The 22661-nt window shown below is 40.0% G+C and overlaps 1 protein-coding gene across 4 annotated transcripts in view; it reads right to left on the reverse strand.

The window, feature by feature from the left end:
- tln2b (talin 2b) overlaps positions 1–20998 on the reverse strand; it is a 79941-nt gene extending 58943 nt beyond the window's left edge. For 2 of the 4 annotated variants that reach the window (XM_051382214.1, XM_051382213.1), the window contains exon 1: positions 20702–20983. The gene's annotated coding sequence lies outside the window, so the exon portion shown is untranslated. Of the gene's footprint in view, positions 1–20701 lie in introns of all 4 variants that reach the window. The other 2 variants (XM_051382212.1, XM_051382215.1) reach the window with 2 other exon arrangements.
- Positions 20999–22661: the final 1663 nt, after the last annotated feature.

A 22661-nucleotide genomic window follows, 5' to 3' on the forward strand; every position in this document is an offset into this window, starting at 1 on the left:
TCAGAGCCATGGGGATGGATGGGAAACACAGCGGACACATCTTGCAGTCGGACCTATACTAAGATAGAGGAGCCACACGATACAGAGTGGAGCATGTGAGGGATGCTGCCATGCTTAGTTAAGGACTCACAGGCTCACTATTTCATGCTCCACATCTGCTGGTTACCATAGCAACCCTGGTTTTGGGCAATTCCCAGGTCAGGTGGCTTCTGTCAGCTCAAAAGGAAGAAAAAAAAAATAGGGCCTTTTCTAAGCAGTGCAGTTTGCAAAAGAAACCACTGAATGATAAAAGGCTCTGACTTTTATTAGTGGTTCTTCAGATGGTCACTGAAGTTTCTTCAATGGCTACACACAGCCAGTGTTTAAAGAGGCAAGCTGTCACTGCTACAGGTCAGCTGAAACCTATCTGGAGCTCTTTTACTGAACTTGTTCTGTAGTTTCTCATGAGGCTAGATATAAAGACCAAATTGTGAGTGTCCAAGGATTGCACTAGATAACTGAAAATACAAAACACAACCAAGGCACAAACAGGAGGAGCCTTATTCAAGACACTATTATTACTGCTGAATCACAGCTTTTGTGACTCAGCAAAATATAAGCTACAAAACCAAAAGCAACAAAACCTCTCCCATACTCAGTCATGCTACATTTGTAAATAGAGTCACTATTCTATGCAGTTTCACTGTGATAGTTCCCTAGTTTTGTGAAGAAAAACTAAAAGAAAGTCTCATCTGTTTTTCATCTGTGCTTTTTTGTTTATGCTTCATATGTGCAAAAACAAAGTAAATTGCAGAAAGCAGGATTTGCTATATACTAAACGTGTTAGCGTGAACCACATTAAATGGATCAGAAACATAGAGAAGAAGGTTGTATATCGGAAGGGTATTACAATTACAAGCTGGTCATTATGACAGCATGGGTGCAGATGAATGCCCCAGTGTGGGTTTCATACAAACAGAAGCAGCGGGAGCCGATCATTAGAAGCAGGCGTCTGCAGGGCCGGGTCCCAGAAGCTCAGCCGGAGCCTGTGTGAGAGGTTCTCCATCTCACCGGGGAAGTCCAGAGGAAATATGCCGCAGGCCTAGCGCTCCCCAGTTCCCCTCTTTTTAACCTGATTACTGTAATGAGCTTAGAGACTGTTGGATGCACAACATCTAATGTGGACACAGACAAACACACTGCACTCACTCACTCTCTGCACTCTCACAGGCAGCTGAATGCAAAGCGCACCATCAGGCTCAAACCCAGCATCGCTAGATGGCTCATTGACCATAGAAATCATTAGGATAATGGATGAGAACAGGAAACTGCAATTTGGTCGAAGGTGAAGCAGGTTTAAGGGGTAGCTCAGAGGAAAGTTGTCCAAACGCCAAGGAAACGATGCTAGCCAAAAAAATATAAGTGAAATTTGCTAAAAGTTACTTATCACTTCTTTTGAAGTAAATACTATTCACCTTGATTTAAGTACTACACACCCCAGAGTTGTCATAAGTTGTCCACCTTTAGTCACTATCTTAGAAAGAATGTGACTCTGTGTCTGCATACTAATAAATGTTATGGATATATTACTGAATCATCTGAGTCATATAAACTCCAAAGTAGTGATTCTGGCAGTGCACCTCTGTCCACTGGACCAGGATCAGTTAGTTGGCATTTAAAGCAATCAGACCAATCTCAACAACAAAAACTCCTAGATGCAACCAACCCCTCATGTTCATAGGAGATAAGTGAACATCTACCGAGGGAAAAGTTACAAGCGCATACATTTTTCAAAAATGATTCTAGTACTTTTTGTACATCACTGTCTGTATAATACACTACCTTCCTATGAACACCAGTGCCAAGCATGGGGACACAGAGGTTTGATAAATTCCAAAAAAATCATGTCAGGCCATCGCATCTGTTGCTAGTATCAAGAGGATGGGTCTTACGCACTTTGAGTGAAGTTGTTGTTGCAACATGTCTGCCTCTTGCTGCCAGGTGCAGCTCTAAATTGTGATTAATAAACTCATCATAGTTTATTCACAACTATGAATACTGTGCACGGTAATGAACAGATTCTCTCTAGTTGCAAGCTTACTAAATATCATGTAAAAAAGGTAATCAGGGTGCACACAACATCTCTAAAGAAACAGGAAAATAAAAACATTCCATGAACACTAGGTATGCAAATTTGGCAAAGTATGCAAAGCTTAGATGTATTAAGAGATACAACTGGATAAACAGCTTGTTCATGAGTTTACTGAAAGCAAATGATACTGAAATGTATCTTGCTAAAAAAAAAAGCATTTGGTAATTTCTCACAGGGTAAATTGTTTTGAATTTCAAGTTTATTATTGCATTTATATAATTAAAGGTGGGATAAGCGATTCTAGGTAATGCAATTCTAATCCAATACTCAGAGCGAACCACACAACACTAACTTGTTATTCCATCCAGGATTTGTGTGTCAGGTCATGTTAAATTGCTCGCCCATGGACATTCAGCCTACTTTCTAGTTTGCCAATATATGCTGTTGTTGTGATGTTAGCTATGGTAGCAGGAGAGTATCGATGTCTGGAGCTGGCACTGCGAAACCGTCTCATTCTCTCTCTGCATGTTAGCTTCGCAGCAACACCTGTAGCAGCAGTTCACAAAACCCTAACGTTAGTTACATAACTTGCTGTGTCGTTGTTTGCAATATATCATGGTATTTGTCATGGATTTCTCCAGAATCACTTAGCCCACCTTTAATGTCCAAGTAGCCTGTAGCCAATTTAATATTCATTAAGTAGTTCCCAGAAAACTGAATTAAAAGTGTACAACTTTAATTGCAATGCTTCAGCAAAAACAAGAACATACTATACCAAGAAAGGATGAAGAGAGTAAGGCACTACTAGTCACTTTCAGAGTCACTGTGCATATTAACTTTGCAAAAGTGGAGGTAGATTGAGGATGTGGGAGGTCATCTACAATCACTGTATTCATAAATAACTATGAAAATATTCTCGCTCATATTTTATACCACATAGATTTCAGTTTTCACAATATGTGCTAAGTAACTCTGATACCAAGAATTTTATTTAGATGGTTTAGTGACCAAACTATACTTTACAGGGGCAGTTATTTTCCTCCCTGCAATCAGCATGTAATTAAGTCTGTTACCCTGCCTGTCAAAAAAAAGAGCATTTGGTGAAGGACAGGGCAAATATAAAAACAGTTGAAGCTGAGCATATCCTGTCCTTGAAGAAAATCCATGAAACTGCAATAATTCAGGCAGGAGCTCAGTCAGTCCTGGTGTGGGTTATATAAAGATACACATAGTACTTCCTGAAGGGGCTATCAGTGGAAGATGGGGTTTGATTGATGCTAAAAAGCAAAGACAGAATTGGTTACAGACTGAAACTACAAATCTCGCATTCCTGCCTGAACTATGCTACTCACTATCTCAGAGTCCTGCAGGTGCCTTCCTCCTTTCTCCTCCAAAAGAGGAACAGGATTTCCAAAAGTGGCACAAAACCACGATCCAGTTAGGCTTTGTGTGCTTAATGTATATACTGTAACACAAACTCGAGACCAGCCAGTGACACCACGAGGTAAGTGAAACTCAAGCCCATTCGAAAAAAGAACGCTGTTCTCTTTGTTGATTTACCTCAGTGATCGGTAAAGGACACATATCCTGAGGGAATGAAAAGGATCCCTGGTGCATGGTGCAGACTCCACAAAGCAGTGATGTTCACAGAAGAAGAAATTCTACCTCTGAGATCTCGACTGCAGTGGGTAACAAAGGGCATTACTGGCCTATTTGCAGTCAAATTACACTTTGCGTCACAATATCCACTTATACCACAGTGTTTCTTTAATTATCAAACTGGCATCTATATTGAACAAATAAATTGGCTCGCAACTATAAGATCTGTAGTTATAATCCTATCTTTTGGAGACACACCTCAATGTAAGAGCATAAAAAAACATCTACCTGCCACAATTGTCATGCTAATCTCAGTTTTGTGCATCGTGTGCTGTTCACGGGAGAACAGGCTCATTTGAAAGGTACTGTAGCTTTGAGAAATTATTTGAAGCCCTGTGTCATTGTGCACACATCAGTTAGCTTTCTCTGACTAATGCCATTCAGCCAAAAAAATTCAATTGCAGGAGAGACAGTCTTATTATGTCTGTCTGAGAACCAGTTTCAAACCAATTTGAGAACATGCTATAAAGGAAATGTAGTATACAAAGAATACTGCAGAAATAGTTATAAAACTGTCAGTCGGTCCACCATTTTGGTTCAGACTGAAATATCTCAACAACTATTGGGTGGAAAATGAAACTTTGTACAAGCATTCCTGGTCCCCAAATGATAAATCTAGATAACTTTGGTGATCCTCCTACCTAAAGGCCTTGTCTTCAGCCCCAGCTGTACTTTGTATTTAGTGCTAATTAGCAAATGTTAGCATGCTAACTCACTAAACTAAGATGGTGACCATGGAAACATTATACCTGCTAAACATCATCACTGTCATTGTGAGCATTAGCATTAAGCACAAAGCACCGCCATGCCTAAGTAAAGCATCACAGAGCCACTAGCACTGCTGTAGACTCGTTTTATATTCTGGCAAAATAAAGCAAAAAATCCAGTATTTGACTAAATGAATTTTCTCCATTAACTCTTTAATATTACTTCACAGAAAAGATCTGTCTCAGATGTTGAACTTTTTGTATAGTATTCCGAACAGCTCATCCAAAGGTCTGAATACCTCACATAACTGAATGGGACTTTGATGTTGAGGACTATAAAATTCTCAGCATATTCTCATCATCTGCTACTGATTTCTGGCTATGGCAAGTTAATTGCTCACTCAGCTGAACATATTTTCCCACCACACGCAGCAAAACAGACTTTACACTTCATAAGATCATTTCATACAGCATGACAACACAATGTATCAGCATAACGGTGAATTTAACATTTTCATGTAGCTGATTGTCACACTCAAACAAACCAGAGGTCATTCTCAGGGCTGCATATTGCTGATAGCTGTCAGTTATGAGAGATCCAGCTACTGTATAGCTCAGCAATTTGGTGTAGAGTGTCTTTCTGAGATTCACTAATTGCCTCGATGAATTCTGCCGCCATAGCACACAACTCATTAATGCTGACACAGACTTGTAATTAGTTAAGTGGGGGCATTCAGCCAGCTGATAACTTGAATTCTTATTATTTCTGCTTTTTGAGCAACTATAATAACATTTCATTATCTACACTAAACACGACCTACACGAATTGTTATCAACAGCCTATTCAAATGACAGCTTTGGAAATTGATGATTAATTGGGGAATGCAGTGATAGCACAGATCCAAATATGGCAATCATCTGCCACAGAGAGAGTGTGTGGGTTTGAATTCCAAGTAAAGACAACATCAGGTGAGAACAAAGAATTAGGACGTCAAACCTCATTAAAGTAACTCTACATTACCAGGACATCAAAGAGGTTATTATCTACCTGAGTTTAACATCAGCTTCTTATCCTATACATACTTTTTATCCTCATATCAGTTAGTCCTCATTAAAAAGCCCAACAACTGCTTGTCCCTTGATCTACTCTGAGGAGCATCTGGGCATTAATATCAGCCTGTGATTTCATATAAGTTTTACCCCTTGGAGATCAATAAAGTTAGCAATTAATAGAATGAACTAGGCTCCAGCATGGATTTAATTGGCTCCTTTGTCCAAAATATTTTTACAAACTTTTATGCTCATTAAATGGCATAAAAAGTGCTCAGGAGTGGCAACAACAAAAACAGATGTTCACAGGGCTGACAATTTTCCATCTGAAATTCGAACATTGGAAAGAATCAGAAGTGTAACAGGCCATGCCTTGTATCCCAGCTGCTATTGCATGTAGTAAATTAGGCTATTGTCGTTCTCTTCACTGACATAAAATGGAAGATATTTGCATGTCGTGTGGAATGGACCAAATGAGAAGTAAGCATTTTGGACTAACCCAAGTGAGCCATCAAAGTCACAGTAAACGACGGGAACAGCAACGATACTACAGCTTGATTTAGAATTATAGATTACACAAACAAATTCAAACTAAATGTGTGTTTGATATCATCCATTCATCCGCCCAACTTGTTTGTTTTTTTATGGTGGATATCATTAGAACATTCCAGTTGTATAGTAAGTCAGGAGGCAGGTCACAATTTTGTTCCTTTTAAAAGTCAACCCAAGTTTAGTGGGCCAACGGTTGAAACTACACAAGTAAACACAGTGCAAATTTCCAAATTGAGCAGCATGTGATTGCAAGACAGAAATAATGCCATCTCTCACTGTGATTACTCATATAAGATGGCAATTTCAGTATTTGCAATGCTTATAGCAAGTAATGTGCTAGAAGCCTGAGAGTGTGGAGTTTTTTTAAATGCCCCAATTGTTTTCAGTGCCTTAACACAGAAATACACCTAAGGCATTTTTGTGCATCTGCCCCAAACTTGATTGGACAAATTAATCAGGACTGCGTATGTATTCAAATGTCCCGCCTGCAGAAATATGTGTCACAGATTTATGGAATGAGGCGTATCAAATGATGGCCTTCAGATTTGATATCCTGGGCATTTGGTCCTTAGCTGTTTAACATTTTAATACCTTCAGAGGCAACACAATGTGAAGTTATTTCAACTGATGAAACAGATAACCCATATTTGTGAGAGGCAATATTTCTTGCAGACAAAACAACGTATTGATAGTTAAAATGTGCTAAACTTAGTACGACTCTACATGCATGAGGCATCTTAACGGCTGTAGAGAGAACACAATTTGCTGTTTGATTGTAATAGGCCTGAAACCAATAACTGTTTTTGATTAATCAAGTAATTGTTTAGTCCCACAATGCTGACAATTTCCCATCCCACGGTGACATATTCAAAATGCTTGTTTTGACCTACCAACAGTCCAAAATCCAAAGATATTTAAGGATTCATTTCAGGGTTATTTAACAGAGAAAAGCAGCAAATCCTCACATTTCCAGTCAAACAAATTGTTTCAGCAATGGACAACACACTACCCTTGCTAAACAACACACTCTTCCTGTGCCAAGTAACTGACCTTTTCTTGAAAGCTGTCGTATTGAAAACGTCTCTTTATGATTATAATAATGCAAAGGTATATATATATAAATGGCACAAATCAATCATTAACAGTTGTATTTACATTCTGTCTAGCCTCACTTTGTCATTCTAACATTGATAGGAAAGACAGGCAGACAGACTGCTGGCACTGTGTGAGCACATGAGTATGAAGGCAGGCAAGCATGCAGGAAGGCAGGCAGGCAGGCAATGAATTGTGTCCTCCTCTGTTCTATAATAACTGGACAACCCATCCATTTCATCGTTTCCTCTCCGCAGATTTCTGACAGGGGTAGTATCATCCGATTCATTGGCAGAGATGTGTGGGAGTGAAAAGAACCTGCCAGCCTCCACATCCAGCTTGGGTTAACAAGACAAAAAGTTACGCTCCAAAGATCTGTAGGAAAAGAGAGGAAGCCCATGGTACTGAGCGCCATCTCTGCTGCTGTCTCTTAAACTTCTGCATCTAATTGTGAGGCTGAGCACACAGCTGTGACACTCCAGTTGGATACAGATTCTTTAATCTCTCCTTTTATACGACATCGTCATGTAATCTCCATCTAGCTACCCAGGGAGCAGCCAGAGAGGCAGGAAATGAAATCAATGCTGTGTCTCTGCACTGGGTGTTACTTCATTAGCATGGGCACTACAGATGTAGCAGTAAATCTGATTTATGAAAGGGCGACAACGAAAGCACCACAGACAGACGGGGGGATTCATAATAGCAGATGATAGGGACACGCAATGTCCTATGTTTCACCACAGCTTTACCAATGTTTGACAAAGGGCAAAGAAAGGGGAACAATTTCCTCTCTAACGCACAGCATACTTTCCTTGCTGCAGCAATTTAGCATTTAGATCCAGAGTCATGTTGTATGAAACACTATTAGAGTCCGATTTTCGAGGCTTATAAGTGATTTTCATTACCTAAATATCGTGACAAAAAGTAAAAGCAAGTAGAAAAATCTATTTATTCTAAACAGAAAAGGCAGGTAAAGTATGACCTCCAGTGATAAAAATCAATTATAGTAATCAGTGCATTAATTTCCCCTGCCCTCAGTGTGTTAATTTGTTGTGTATTATTTTTTCTCTTTATACATAATACATCATAATACTGGTTATAAATTGCACTGTGGATGTTGGTAACAATGCTTATACATCAGCCAGCGCAGTTAAGTAATCTGGGTTTAATTGGGTTCAATGTAAATCTTCTTCACTACATCCTTTGTCACATTATTAAGCTGTAAGCTTAGGCTTTCTGGCAGGTTTGACATTTAACGCTTTTGGGCTTTAGCGCACACCTCTCCTTCACACCATAAGGCAGGGAAAGGTCCATTATCCTAATTATTTCAGTTTATAATATCCTGAAAATGTTAAATAAAATATATACAGATCCACCAAAAAGACAAAATCCAAGCAAAAGTCTGTGGTGTGAGATCACATATATTGGCATACTTGATCAAATTTAAATACAGTGCTCTGGGGAAAGTCATCAGCCAACTTCCTAAATTGAACTCTTCTTTCATTAGTGAGCAATGCAACTTTGTGGGGTACATCTGGGCACCAGCTGTGATGGCGCCACAGTCTGTAGAAGTCAGCAGGTCAATAACCTTCTGGAGTGACGACATCTAAACCCATGGTAGCTATGGAGATGTTATGGAAATGTAAACGACAGAGGCTATACAGTTGGTTGCTCATAGGAGAACCATTGATAATACCGCCCTTCCCCATTTCTGAAAAACAGAGATTCCAAATGATTAGTTGTGCACTCCCATGGGACTGAGAAGCTAAGGAGGGGGATGTGTAATTCAATTAGTCCCACGGTTCTGCACCAAAGGGAGGCAGACAGATCCATCTCATTGAGACATTCAGGATGTGCAGGCCTGGTGTATGCACAGAAGATATTGGCAGAGCATCATTTGTGCTGTTGCTTAGAATTAAAGATAGTTTCACTCACTAAAGAACTGCCAGGAATAAACCCAAGAATCTCTGCACTAGCAACACCAAGCAGTTCCTCCTTAAATACCTTTACCAATCCTTATCCACACAAAGACTGCCCAATGAGGAGGGCTCGCAGGCCGGAGCTAACAGAGAGCAGAGTGAGTCGCCTTACATGAGAAGCCAGCCATGTTCCAAGCAGTGTCTCTGAGCTTGTGCCATGTGTCGAGGATGCTGTCTCCCACTGAAGTTGCATACAGATCGCCCTTTCAGAGCACAGCCTCCTCCGCCGTCTCTTTGTCCCTCCTCCCAGAGGGGAATTTATAAAGCTTCACAGTGCCTCGCTCCACGAGATTCCTGTAATTTATGACAGCCTTTTCCCAGGCACAGAGAAATCAAATCAAACTGTAAATATAGTGCATGTTCCCCAGTATGAGCTCTTCGCATACATAGACCGTAGATCATAAATAAATGCCAGAGATCCTGACAGTCATTAAATAACAGCATCAATAATCCCACATGTGGCAGCGCTACATTTGATTTTGGATTATGAAAAGGGCTAAAGCATGGATAATGAATGAGGCACAGCAGAAACAAATTAGAGGAAATGAAGAATTACCAGAGGCACCAAGCTGCACATCAGCCTCTTCATACTGTCTCTAAAGGGAGGACTGCCAGGCATGGTCATCAGTACTAGAATGACCCTCGACCTCAGGCTGGCATACACACCTGGCTATGTCATATGACTCCATCCCAGCCAGACTAAAGTGAGAGGGTGTCATCTCGTGGGTATATAGCCCCCACAGGGGTAGTATGTCCACTGCGGGTGGGCAGTTACCCTCCATTGGCTGCAGGTCTATCAATCTCCTGTCTGAGGAAACTGAAGACTCAATGAAGAAAGAAGCAAACAGCTGCCACAGTGGACTGAACAGATGGTCCTGGTGGCAAGAAATTAACACCGTATCATTTTAAACTTATAGACAGCATCTCCATTTGAGCGAAGAACAGATACATATCTGAAACTATTTTCTAATATCTCTTAACAAGTACTTCTTAGGCTGTGCCATGTATTGTTGTTTGCTTGTTGTTCGTCTCTGCATTATATATTCTTTTAGAAATATTTGGAACAGCACACTGCATGCCCCCCTCGCAATTTGTTCACATCCATCAGCATGAAAAAAATAGTTTGATGTTGTTCTGATGAAAGTGAACACTGCTTATTGTAGAGCCTTGAAGAGCCTTCAAGAGATGACAATGGCAAGTATGCAATGGTCATCAAAATTCAATTATACAGTGCATGTATGAAAGGGCAGACAACATGGACATCTTAGCTGCAGAATTTTACAGCATTTCTTGTTCTAAAACATATAAAACATTTGTCATGCCTTAATATATTCCTTATATTGTATTCATAGAATACAGAAGATGGAATAAGAGAGTTTGTACGTGCACTGCGTGTGTGTGCTACGCCTGCAACTCATCCTCAAATGCCATTAAATTAGGTACTATGTGACTGCACAGTGTCCTCATTAATTCTGTTAAACAGCATCCTCGCCACCTATGCCAACTGCATTGACAGATTGGTGGCACATGCTTCGGTATTTGATGGGGAAGTTAACAAATCTACTGAGGTGCCATAAGTGCTTCAGCCACTATAGTCAAAACTGAAAATGTTCAACTTCTTCCCTGGACAAAGTGGTCAAACTCAAAAAAAGTGACGATATACTCCAAGGTGACTCGAGATGGCCACATTATTCTTGGTGCCAAGATTAACAGTCTACACTTCATGATTAACCTTTAATATGCATAAAATATCTATATTCCACTTGGACCAGAATATTCCTCGCAGACTTCACAGTCGCTATATTGGTAGCACACAGGGCTGCTTTTTTTGCTGCATAACCTTTGACGGATCATACAACAAAGCTCATAAAGGGTTTGGAATCAAAGCTACTCAGCCATTACTATGTTTAAGAACCCACTGCTTTATCCAATTAATATTGCACACAGTTATTATCAGTCCAGAAATTATACTTTTTCAAAATGAAAATTAGCAATTCTTACAGCTTGAGGGGGAAGCTTTCTGTGACAACATGCAAACACATGCATAGAGTAGGCATATAATGGTTGCCCTATTTGAATAATTTTTAAGATAATGACTCATCACATAAAGCACTGTCCATTCATGTCGTGCTGTATTGAACAGGCAGGGCATCATCGAAACAATGACCACTTGTTTTGATGTCTCGCTGACTTTGACGACTCTAGTCAGAGCTGTGGATTAAATTAAACAGTGCTTCTATAAATAGCACGATATATCTACTGAATTAATATTTTACCGTACTGCACATGTTCACAAGCAGGTTGAACCAGTGTCACAACAACAGAATAGCCACAGGGAAGAAATTAGAGAGCATCATGGAAGGGAAACAATCAAATATATTAGATAGACATGATATAATAGTGTGCCAACAGCTCCTATAGCCAGGAGTGTATTTCTTTCCTCCCCTGTAGAGGTCAGATGATGTGATGACTCCTATACTATACCTTAAATGAGACAAATGCTAGCTTTTCCTTATTTCTGTTCTGTGAATGCTACACCTTTTCAGCGTAATTATACACAAACTCACACAAAAATCTACGAGGCATTCCCGAGAAACAAAGGTCCAACCCTCAGTTTCTCAGCATTTTAAAACTAATCCAGCATTAGCTGTCATGCAATGTCACTAACAGGCCAAGATGTATGGATATAATGATAGGTTTAAAACAAAACCATCCTGAGAGACAAGAGATTACATCAGAATATGCTTAAGGAGGATCTTGGTTTCTCCCTCACTTCACTGGCTACGGCTGACACAGTCACAGGAAATTGAATACAAACGCAAGTCAGCTCATCGGTTCTGATTTACTAGACAATGCACGTTTTGAAGAAAGTCAACATTTATATTCAGCTCTTCTTCAGCTCTACGAACAACAGCGTACTGACAAACAAGGTTACAGTATGAAACATCAGGATTTTGTATATTTATTGCCTGACTTGAATTGAAATGTCCTCCTTCGCTGATGATTTTAGGCCATCAGACTAGGGGACTTTATCCCCACAGCGACCATTTAGAATTTATGTCACATGCGACCCAGAGAATCAGCATAACAACTAAGGTTGAGTCAACACATTTAGAAGGCCGATAAATGTAACAGTTACAAAGTTAACAAATGTTAGATACTGTACTTATAAAATATAGTGCAATATAATAGCTGATTCCAAGTATGATTCCAATTAATTGGCACTAGGGTTGAGTATTGTTTGAAACTTTTTGATACTAGTGCTGATGTGATGATGATTTCAACTACTTGAAACTACGTCTATAAAAACATTCCAAAACAAGCCAAATGCTGTCTAAAGCACCAGCAGCTTTTACCTCTTCCATGACACCCCTCCATAGACCCATTTTTTATTTTGAGACAGCAGGTCAATAGTATATGCCACATAGAAGTCATATACATCATCTGAGAACCTAAAGGATAATTTGAGATGCAGCTCAGATTATGTTTTTATGTTTACTATATTTTTTTAAAATAAACACTATGTTTTGGGTAGGCCTATTCAAATTTAGAAGGTTTAGAGTGTATAACGGCTTAGAACATTATGATGGAAGTATTTTTGGGTTGATGCCATTTGTAACACAGATTTGGTGCAAACTAACTATTTTTGACAACCTAAAATGTATTAAAAATTGCTAAAAATCCTTCTAAAACACAAGACACAGAGACCTTGAAAAACATGTTTTGACATTTAGAGATTTCCGGGTATACAGTGTCATGCATTTGTGATTATCCTAGAGGTCACAACAGGTCATTTTATACAGTGAGGAGAAGAGAAGAGAAGGTTTTTTAAAAAATGGTGTAATGCCCATGACTAATATGGGAACTAACATCAACACACACAAAAACAAGTCCCAGCCATACCCAATACTGTTTAGGTACCCCAGTATGCAAAAATATTCAAATACACCATTTTAAAAAAAAGGAAAAAAATAAAACATTTATACTGCATGCAAAAAACTGCATGTTTTTGCCCAAAACTGCATGAGATTAGCATAAAGTGGGAATGTTTGGGAGCACCATTCATTTTAAATGATTTTCTTTTCTTTTTCAATGGTTAACTAGAGATGTATTTCTTCAATTGCGAGGCCCATCTATTGAGAGGCCTATCTTTGTGCTGTACTAGCTCTTCCGTGTAAAGTTCCCTATCGAAAATGTTGTCCAAGTTCAAAATGGCTCCTGTAAGAAAAGGGTTTATGAAGAGTAAAATACAAATCGTGTCATTGACCCCTGAGTCAACTTTATCATTCCATCTCCAAAAACAGAGCAACGAATGTAATCCTTGATATTGTCTTCCACTGAGGGTAACCAGAGAGTCCCTCTGACCTTAACACAAGGTCACTGCACTGCTGATGAGCTAAATACACAAGGCTAAAGTAACACAATCACTTATACAGTACAGCTTCCAGCTGCTAAATGCACTTTCGCCAGGCCAATATGAAATCATTTCGACAAGACTGTGTCAGAGCAGTCCACAGTTCTTCGTTGAGACTCAAGGTGCTGACACTACAGAGCCCTCAGCTGAGAGAGAGACAGATCTCGCTCGGTCAGCAACCCTCTCAGCCTGCAGAGGATCAGAGCAGAGGATAGCAGTAATTTCAGCGCTGCTCTTCAGACAGGAGAGACCTTTCCCCTGGGCAGTCACAAAAACATTCTGACAGCTGCTGTACACACAAAGCACCTGATGGCCCTCAATTAACCTTGATGTGAAACTAGTGCCTTGTCAATTCTCCCTAAAACAAGATCAACGGTGCCATTGAGCAGCAATATCATTTTATTTATTTTATCTGTCTGTTATACCATCTAGCCTCAGTCCCAGTGCAGCTAGCCTTTGCTCCCTCTGTCCGAAAATTTTGTAAGCCTCTCAACCTCTGGACATCTCCCATCATGGGCAATTTACAGACTGGGATTACTTCAAATGCTGCTCTTTGATTTTTTGTCAACGTGTTAGACAATTGTGTCATACTGTAGGTGTAAAAAAAATAACAGTTAATTGTCTCATCAAGGATTAATGTCTTAACTGTGCTGTGGTGCAGGACCCCTACCACTCAGCTGTATTTGGCTGTGATGTATCATTGATGCAGATCGATGGCAAATGGCTCAATCACTAGGATCTCTGCCCCACTGTCATTGACCTCTGGCTCCTGTGGTGTTCCTGGGAGACACCCTGCCAGTGAAAAACACTCCCAGCATGCTGATGAAGGAGGAACAAACATCAGAGCCTTTGAAAGTGTGCCTCTAATGTGCTTTCTTTGTAAGACTAGCCACAAAAAACATTCCCAAAAGCAGAGCACAAATAATAAAAACATAGCGTATTAAAGCTTTCAACATATACAGTGTAGAGGAGTATATATACACACACAGCCATTCAGAAGACACCATGAATGCACAAGAACACTTAACTTGCAATCTTCTTTTTAGAGAAACTTCAAAGACACTTCTAAACAAAGAGAATTTCTGGCATTAGATGCTCTGAGCACTACTACCTACAATAAAAGAATAAGGGCATGTTACAACTAGGTGACTGGGCACTGGGCACAAGCAGCCATTATAACTCAACAAAGACTACCAGGTGATAAACTGTGTTCTATGGATTCTGTGACCATTAAAACCCTAAGCAGTAGTTTGCACAGCCAGAACAGAAGGGAAAATATTGACTTTAACAGAATAATGTACATCAGCTGCTCGTGTACTCAAATGCAATGCATTGCCAAATTCTTAATTTTATTCACTCAAACTTGTTACACAGAGAAATGCACATGCTAGACACAAAAGAGCATTTAGTTTAGTCACTCTCCCCTTTTTGGAGGAGGCTATATATCACATGATCTTTAGCACATGTATCACATGATCTTTACCACTGATAATCAGTTTGCCTCAGAGGCAGAGTAGTTCATGTTCCTGATCATTCAAATGTTCCTCTGTAACTCTGCCAAAACAGAGGGTCACTTTAAGCTACAAGGACTCTGTGTGTATCTGCAGCAGTAACTAAATTAATCAAATGTTAATTGCACACCTATTCACTGACACTTGACCAGTACAGTTGAATGCTAATAAAGTAATTTCAGCAGTTTGCACAAGAGCAAACTACTTAAGCTCACTCACTGCTATATTAAACTTCAACAAAATAGTCAAATCTCAACCCCCCCCCCCCACACACACACACACACACACAGAGAGATTAGGTGAAAGAATATTAATTTAATTTACCACAACTGACAAAATGTACCTACATTTACTAACATTCAAAGAAGCCAGGCAGCCAAAAGGTAAGTAGACGGCTATTTATTTAAGCTGATAGCTGGCACTCAGGGAACCCTCACATCTTTTATTTTATGCCACTACCCCAGTTCGTTATGTAATGTATGCATGGCAGTGAATTCAGACCTGTCATCTGCTACTTCAAACTGGCTCATTTGACCCGCTGATGAGTAGTGCCACAGTCGAAGTACACCATGCCGGCATCTACTGACCTACTTCTTGAGTCTGCTTATCTGCTGGGACCACTGGTGCTTTACAAATGAATTAATTTTCTGTGATTTAACTTGAACTTGTTTCATGACGGTCACATCCTGTGACTTCTTACCAGGTCACTTCCTGATACCCCGTGATAACGCGTTGACCAGCTGTAATAAAACTACAGGCCATCACACTGTTCTTTTCTCTTCCCTCTTCTCTTCACCCTCACAGCTCTCTGAACCTGGGGTGGTCTGCTTGGACCTCCTTTCACTGACTGGTTCGGTAATGTACTGGGGATACTGTATATTAGATTTGGGTAGCTTAACGGCTGTTATATCTGTTTTGCCTTGAGGTTTTATTATTGTAATCTCTATGGTTAATGCTAGGGCACTGTGTAACCTTAGGTCTCAGCCACATCACAAGTTGTATTAGTTAACGTTAGGCTCCACACAGACACAGTCTTTGCATGCAACACAACACAACACACACGTAGAGAGAAAACTTAAACCTCCCACTTCACGTTTCTTAGTCTCTGACATAACACTTGCATATGGTGTGTATATCAAAGAAACAGACACATTCCTTCAGGCGTACACCCACACATGCATACCCTCACACACATATATGCACACACTCCTTTGCAGTTTAGTTGAGTGTATTTAGTTAGTTTCATATTGTTTTGTTTTTATTTTCTCTTAAAAGGACCGGTGTGTAGGATTTATTGGCATCTAGCATTGTAGATGCAGACTGCAACTCCCTCACTTCACCTTCCCTTTCCCAGTGTGAAATCTTAAGCCACAATAGGTTTGTCTCTTCTGGGCTACTGTAGAAACATGGAGGTTCAACATTGCGGTCTCCATGGAAAACAGCTACTAATGAAGACATAGTTATGCATATTATATTCAATTTCTGCGAATAGATCCCTGTCAATGTTACACAATGGACCTTTAAAGTGACGGCTTGTTCTAGACAGAGGATGAACTGAGGGGCTGTATGAAGGTAGTGTGCGAGTGTTAGACAAATAAGGATGATTTTTGAAGAGTGAATCATGCAAATGTACTCTAGTGGAGTCTCAGAAAATTGAGCTGGAAATGAGCATAATAGGTCTCCCTTAATATTAAGTTATTATTTATCATTATCTTTGATTATTGAAGATATTTACTTGATTGCACCTACACAATCCGGGGCCCTTTTAAACCATTTTAATCCCTAACACAGTTTAGACCATAGGTACAGTAAATACTTGGTAAGTAGTGTTTAAATGATGTGATGCATGGCTGCTCAACTGATCTAATCAAAAATGGAAAAAAATCAATAACAATTCACTGATTTCTACCTTCAAAAGACCAATACACTTATATTGTTGTGGATATTATGAACCACTAACAATTGGGTAACCTGTAGATGTACTGATACTGAACACATTGATATAATTGCCAATAACTATTAATCAACTGCAGTCAATTTCATCCAATGACATTACAATCTTTAATTACAAGTGAGATCAACCTTACTTCAAATCTGAAAGCACATCGGAAATGTGGTCAAGTGTTTGCTAATAGAAAAAAGGCCCGTCTGCATTAAAGCTCTCACATATTGACTGCCTGCCACAGTCATCTGTTGGGAAAAATACCGGAAATTATTCATTCAGACTGACGTACATGAGGAGTGTGAATGGCATTCAGCTAGTACTTCATGTTCTATAGAAACGGATCTGGAGGCGAGCCAGGCCCTAAAGAGGCTATGATCACAGTGACAGTGGTGAGAAAAAACATAGGAGAGATCTATTCCACTGGTAAACATGAAACACAAAGGCTTGGTCACAGCAACAGCATGGGGTGTGTTTTAGTTTCCACCTCCTACACACTCATGCATTAAATATGGTTCAACAATCACACTCTCCAATGACTCTCAAAACCTTTACTTCCCGCTCTCCAACTGAACATTTCCTGGGGAATTCCGACCAGGAATGTATTCCTGATGACGGAGCAACTGCAACAGCTGAGAGGAAAAATCACTTTCTAATGAACAGCACGGAAACATAGTTGAGGCATTGTCTGTAACAATTGCCCGTTTCAACACTTTGTGGATCAAACTACTTACTTGGGAATGCATGACCTTGTTATTGTTATTTATGGAACAGTTTGATATTTCTCTCTGGGTTGCAAAATTTGAATGAACACTAGAAATATTACATTTCAAGACCATGTTTGTGACTTGTGATTCCAAGTAAATTGGGCGCTGAGTTGAAAGTGTGAACTAAAGTTGTTGTAGCAGAGACACCCCTAATAGCTTCCCATAATACAGAATCACTGTGGTAATGGCCTCTTCAGTAGCTGGCAATGAGTGGGAAAAAGGCACCGTTTAAATAGTGCTTGGTTTTAATTACCACTGCAAAGCAAAATTGCACTATTTAATATTTCAAAAGCTTAGACAGGAGGAAATGTAGAACCATGATGATATCTAGAAATGTGTGCTACTTTTTAGTTTGAAACTTTTCTGATATATTTTGGCACAGGCTCACAAATTTTACAAAGCTTTTATAACCTTGGGTCTTGTGAATAGCATCTAGTGTTTTGTTTGATGGAACACTAGGCCTTTATCAGTTGCCTCTGGCAGATGCATGCTGCATATGAGCTTGTGACATGGTGTTGCTGTGATCTAATTATAACTGTGTACCGTGTTGTGGAAAAGCGTACAGTACTCACTGTATATTCTCAGATTGGGAAGGTCTCCACCTCAGCATTAAACATGGGCAAGCAAATGGCTCATATTGTGAACCAACAGGTGAAATTTGCCACTGCTGAGATTAACATAGCTTCAGTATTTCAGTATTACTTCAGTACAACTGCAAACATTGAGTCCATCCATAATGAACTAATAGGTGTATGCACACACAATGAGCAAATCTTTAGTCTAAACATTAATACATTAATCCTACACACAATCCAGCTAAATTCCACTATAAGGAAAGATTTACACACAAAAGCCTTTGCAGCACTATGTAATCTGGAGATTATTCTCTATTGGCACATTGTGCCATTCCACAAATCTTTTTTCTAGATACTATAAGGCTGCATGTTGACATACATTACAGATATAGGTGGAATATAACTAAAAATCCACAAAATATGGAAGTCATCATCTTTATAATTATATAGCTCATTCATTAAGGTAAGTTAAAATCAGAACATGTTTGCATTAAGGTAAATTATTTCTCATAACAGAAACATTTCATAGCGTTAGTAGTTCTGTAAGGATAAAGCAATTTACTGAGACTTCTATTCCATCACACGTGAAGCAGAGATCAGCACCAAAGCAAAATGGGTGATGCTTGACACCAACTGTCAGCATCCAACCTAGTTAGTTTGAGACACTGTATACACTGTAGGGGCTGTACACTTTTCAGAAAGACTGAACATGTCAAACCAGGTTGGAGCTATCTAGCATTTAATTGGTACTTTATGCACATCAAGGTATAAATGGAGATATCTATATGTAGAAATGATACAAATTTATTAAGCAAGATGCAACAATGCTGCTGCTATTGAGGAGCCCATATATAATTTCTAACCGTTCCTACAGTGTGGTTGGTGGATGCTTTTATTCTCCACTCACTGGTGCCTTACAGTACCAAAGGGAGTACATTTATGGGTACTCCCAGTTGGAGTCAGGCCCCTAGCATCCTCAGTGGTGCCTTACTCTAAAAGGCATCCAGAATCGCAGCTGTCTGAATCATGCTGATACAGCATCACTCAGATAAAACATGTCACTCCTCAATATTGGTTTGCAACCCCTCCTCACGGCATGAGTATCCTTGAATTGACCCTTAATATCCGAGAATATGCCTCTCACAGAAAATGCTCAGCTGTAGCTCTGTAGAAGGGTGGGGTGACATTTTTCAAACAGTTGGCCAAAAGCTTCTTCAGTAAATGAGAACGTCAAAATAGGCTGACGTGTAGCTAATGTGGTTTGGCATAGTGAGTCAGCCTAACACTAATACATTTGTTCCACAAACTAATGTACTGTATGTTAAACCAACCATGGAAAAGATGTATAGGGGTTTACTGTGTGGTCTGTTCACCCCACAGTCACTGTGTTGGAGTTACAGTTATTGCCCTGTACCGGTGTGAAACAACCATAACACCCATCACAAGTGCAGCACATACACATCTGTATCAAGCAGCAGGGCGGCCTAGTGGGTTAAGGAGACATGTCCTTCAAGTCAGGTGGTGCACATCCTCCCTGCTGGTGTCTCGGAGAGAGTAACAGAGCATGCACTCAAGGCTCTGTAGGTGTCAGGTAAAAGAAGGAATGTTCCTACTGGGATCCATGAAATTTGATCATAATGAAGATTTTTAATCATTTGGGCAAAGGACTACTGGGCTTCAGCAGTCTCAACAAACTTGACCAAACTGACAATTATAGATTATCCCCTGCCTATTCTTCCCACATTTTTGTGTCAGCCTACTGTAAATCATCCGTGGTTACATCACTGCATGCGCACTACTGTCTCACATCGTCAATGTAGCTCTGATGTTGAGCCGATCCAGATAACATTCAGGTCAAGTCCAGTTACAAGTTACTGTACAGCACATTTCTTTGCAGAGCAGCAAGGATGCTGGAGCTGGGCGGCATTAGTTGCATATATAGCCCACTTCTAAGCACAAAATCCGACCAATCCTAAATACTTAACATGCAGCAACAACGCCAAACAAGTAGGTCAGTGAAACATTCATCTTATTTCCTCTTATCTGTCAATGTCAAAAGCAGTCAGTCACATATTAGGCGAAGAAATAGACTTGACAGGCTTTTTAATAACGGCACCAGATGAAACAAATCGACTGATGTTAAATCCAAAAGGAAAAGCAAGGAGAGGGCGAAGTGGAGCACATCACACGGATCATGTGAAAAAGGTCGTCTGCAGGCTGTTAATATGAAATGTTTCCAGCGCTTCTGCTGAGCCAAACATCAAGCGGTCCGCCTCCGTGTAGTCAGCCCGTTTGGGGAGGAATGGCACCTTGAGACAACAGCGCCAGGGTTTTAAACACACAGGGGAAAACAGATAATAAAAAATGAAGGCGAAATCCTACCTGATGTCTGTCACTCGTTAATGCATGCGACCTGGCTTTGGATGTAGGCTTGGCGACACACAACGCAAGCGGGTCAGCTCAGCTTGCCTGCCTGCCTGGCTCCTCCACGGCATCAAGCCCCTCCTCGTTTATCGTACAGTGGAGAGGGAGATGGGGAAAAAAAGAAAAACGACCGCATATCTATGCGCCGAAAAGAGGAAGCGGCGTCACACTCACCCATGGATTCTGATAACCATAGAAGGTGTAGCCGGATCGAGATACTGAAAGGCTCAGGAGTAGGTTGTTGATTCAAACGAGACAATTGTGTGCGATCACATAGACCCGCAAATCCTGCAGCCGAAAGACGGACGCACAAAATGTTTGAATGACTGAGTGCGCTCTTATTTTGAAAATGCTTTGAAGTAGGGTTACACCTGCCAAAAGCGAGTCAGCAGACCGACCATCAGTGGCGGACGGGCCGTGTTGCTGTGCTTTATCCCACTTTGACACAAGATCAATTGCACATGGAAGATGATGTTGTTACTGGGATCCGGTCTACAGCAAAAAAATAAATAAATATATAACACAATACCAGTGAATTTCAAACTAATCGAGAAAAGAACATGTAATCTGATACGGCTTTTTGGAAATAATGCATGGCTGTTATGGGGGGGGGGTTTGCAGGTGAGACGATGGATTTATAAACCATGTGCTGTACTTCAGTGTTTAAGGAGGTCAAATTTGGTTAGATGTACAGTTTTGCAAATAAAAAATAATAATGAGTATATTTAATGCTTTACATAGATTAACATATCAATTCATCAGTGGGTGTGTTGTTTTTTTAACCTGAGCGTATACTGCCCCCTAATGGAGATGTTCACGTATCCCTGCAAAGATAACAGACGCTTGAAGAAGAAGAGAAGGGCCTGGATGGTATTGTCAATAGTTATTAATATTTATTAACTGGTTATGAAAAAGTCTCAATTTAAGACTGGTTCATCTTTATGACCTACATAAGCAAACAAGGCCATCAGTGGGAAGATTCCAATTGAAATCAATGAAACACTGTGATGGAAACAGTGCTACTTTCGTCCACAGGGGCCCCCAGAAGCAATACAAAATGAAAGTTCCTTGTAGGCGCTGTCTCCCTGGTCTGCCTTGATAGTTTTTCTTGGCTCTTACTTCCCTCCTCCAAAAAATGCAGAGCTGTTTCCTAAAATCTATCTCTAATCTCTTGATGACAACAGACAACAATAAACGTCTCCTCCAGCCAATCAGTGTGCATGATGTATTAAATTAGGTAAAACTGTATTTACGGTTTAACTAAAATATTACCAAATAGATATTTAATAAAATTGTTTATTTTTCTTATATCCTCTTTTCCTCAGATTCATTATATCCAACACAGGTCTGAGAGGTACACTTGAATTACTGATGTGACTTGAACAGTTTGGAAAACATTTCTGAGAAGTTCCACCTTTCAGGACACTGTCCTGGTTTAATGTTAGCTGTGACATCATTCTGTCATTTACTGCCTGGTAACACATGGTAGCTAAGTTACTCCACTTGAACCTTGGCCAGGGCGGAGTGGAGCTTTTTAACAGGTTCCCTCCGCTTCAAATGCAGAGTGATGGAAAGCTAAGGGATGAAGGGGACAGTCCTTGCTGTGTGAGCATCTTACTGTGACTTACTGTACTCTTACATGGGGAAAAAAAAGCAGAATTGACACAGGATTCTTTCTTTTTTTTGTTCCAGTACAGGCCCACCCTAAAGCTTTCATGACAGCTTTCTGTCATGCATGTTGGTGATAATTTCTAATTCAGCTGCTTTATGTCACACCACAAGAGGGTAGCACTGACATGACAATGTTTCAGTAAAGGTAGAAGACATAAGGAGCAACGTTCAGTTTGACTGTATATGAATCAATGTACTCATTGTCCTTTTTAACGTGAATGTTGACCTTTCAGAAACCACATAAAGA

The sequence above is a fragment of the Dicentrarchus labrax genome, unplaced genomic scaffold (genome assembly GCF_905237075.1).
Source record: "Dicentrarchus labrax unplaced genomic scaffold, dlabrax2021, whole genome shotgun sequence".
NCBI lineage: Eukaryota > Metazoa > Chordata > Actinopteri > Moronidae > Dicentrarchus > Dicentrarchus labrax.